The following is a 2826-nucleotide window of genomic DNA, read 5'->3' on the forward strand; positions in this document are numbered from 1 at the left end:
TTATTGTGCTTTTTTTTCAGGTCCCACTAAAGTTACAGCGTTTTGGACAGGCTTCTTTACTGTTTGTTAGACCTATAAATGTAATAAACTACGAAGCCAAGTAAATACTTATCAATCAATGAAATCAATCTTTCTCTCCTTCACCGACCTCTCGTCCTCCCATCTTTTTTTTTTTTGTGATTTGCATTTTTGGTATTTATTATGACGCCCTGTTTCTTCGTTTGTGTGTCATAAGGTTTATATCTTTTGTCTTGTCTACCCTAGTCTCTCTATCTCTTTCGCTGTTTCTGTCTCTCTCTTTGTCTGTCCTGTTTCTTTGTCTGTCTCTTCTTCTATCCATCTGTCCGTCTGATTGTTGCCTATGTCAAGCTCTCTCTCTCTCTCTCTCTCTCTCTCTCCTCTCTCTCTCTCTCTCTCTCTCTCTCTCTCTCTCTCTCTCGTTCTGAGATATACTACTACTACTACTACTACTACTACTACTACTACTACTACTACTACTATTACTACTACTACTTCTACTACTACTACTACTACTACTACTACTACAATAACTGCAACAATTTCTGCTGCTGATGTTGGGGGTGGTGCAGCTCTTGCTCTTACTGCCATTTTTTTGTTTTTTTGTTTTTGTACAGGTTAAGTTGTTTAGTAGTGTCTAGGGTTTCCAGGGTACAAAGGAAACACGACTGTAGACGGATGCAGTACAACTGTCGTACTGTACAGAGAAGTGCAACAGCCGTCAACCACATGTCCCAATGCGCGCTTGGCCGCGTCAGATCCTCGTCAGGTCACGGCGACCTCAGCTCATGCTGCGTAGGGAGTGGGACGCATTTATGAATTTACTTGTTCGAGTTGCAAGTCTCAATGTATTGGAGAAACCACGAGGAATCTAGCACAAAGAATCAGTGAACACAAAGATACTTCAATACGTACACAGAAACAGATGGCTCACCCCCCTTTCTCACCAATAACAACTCATTCACACACATGATCATCCGTTTTCAGAGAAGGATTTTAGTATACCACATAAAGTTGATGCACATACAGACACTAAAATACTAGAAGCTATTTACAGTAAACACCTGAAACCGGAATTAAATAAACAACTGTTTTCATCACAATTATATCTCTTATAAACTCTGCTCGGAGCTTTAGCGTTCCGGGTTCGTAACTCGCTCTCACACTGCCACTTTTTGTCAGTCCTCACCACATCACACGCGAAAACTCACAGGGTTTGTCCATAGCTTCATACCTTCATTCTGCTTGATTTTTTTTTTTTTTTTTCATTCTAAGCCACAGCCGATAGGTTATATTGACACTTTTTTTTTTTCATGCCTGTCTGTCCTCCTTTATGGTTACTGTTTTGTTTTTTTGTCCTTATTGTAATGTAAAATTTTATGACTTGTCTTCGCGCTTATTTTTATCAACCTTTTTGGCCTGATGATGCCTTCTGTGATGGCGAAACGTTGCAATATATATATATATATATATATATATATATATATATATATATATATATATATATATATATATATATATATATATATATATATATATATATATATATATATATATATATATATATATATATATATATATATATATATATATATATATATATATATATATATATATATATATATATACCTAGCATTTTTCTATATAATAGAGTTTACGCAATTTTTTCGTCGATTTTTAGTTTAAGTTGTTGCTAGCACTTAGCTTTCTATTTATATTTTTGTCACCATATATTTACCATTTTCATGATAACCCTCCCAGTTGTCGCACATTTTCCATTCTGTATATTGAATATCCTATCCGCCCCATCATTTCTCCCCGCGTCTCCTCGAGTCTCCTCCCTTGTCCCTATCCCTGTCTCCGTCTCTGTCTCTGTCTCAGTCTCTGTTTCACTTACAGTTGACATCGAAGGAGTTGGGGGGAGTGATTTGTTTTCTGGACACAACTGGAACTTTGCTTTACGAATATCCAGTGGTGCCGAACAACTCAGACCTTGGCTGAGTTGCTGGTGTTGGCAATCTTTTTCTGGCGGTAGTGGGGAGAGCTTCCGAGTTATTGCGTTTTCCTTTTCTTTCTCTACATATTAAGTGAAACTGTAAGTGGTTCTGTCAGAGACATGTACGAAAACTGTAGGTTTATATGATTTTCATAAATTGTAGCGTAACTGAAATTAGACATTTTCATACCAGCTGTATTACTCAAATACTACCACAATTTTATTTATCTATTTAATTAATTTTTTTTTTTTTATCAATCTGTGTGAATCACTGTAGGCAAAGCCTTCCTCTAATAGCTATCGAGGATTGGCCCATGTACGAGTATACCATCCCATTGAATTGTCATGTTGGCGGGCTTGTCAGGTGTTAGTCACCACAACTGACATAATTGTCACTTCACTTAGCTTTGCTCGATATACATAAATCTTACTAATTGTTACTCGGTACATAGAACCAATAGTTATGATTTTAATAATTACTGTTGACTATTTTTGTAGAGAGAGAGAGGGGGGCGTGTGAACCAGAGATAACATTTGCCCGCGACATTTACTTGTATTTATATTGTTGGACCCATCTCGTGGAGAGGCAGAGAATAGATCACCCACACACACACACACACACACACACACCTCCAGCCGCCACACAGCCACGACCAAAACTTAACTAAAACCAACACGCCACACTCTACCCAAACTTCACACTATCCTGTACGTAAGTCAGCCAAAGCTACTGAGACTTTTAGATGACCATACTTCGTGGGACCTACACGGGGAGTTAGCGGAAAGGAAATGTGCAACTCTACGTACGGTTT

Source organism: Scylla paramamosain, chromosome 3, assembly GCF_035594125.1.
Source record: "Scylla paramamosain isolate STU-SP2022 chromosome 3, ASM3559412v1, whole genome shotgun sequence".
In the NCBI taxonomy this organism is placed as follows: domain Eukaryota; kingdom Metazoa; phylum Arthropoda; class Malacostraca; order Decapoda; family Portunidae; genus Scylla; species Scylla paramamosain.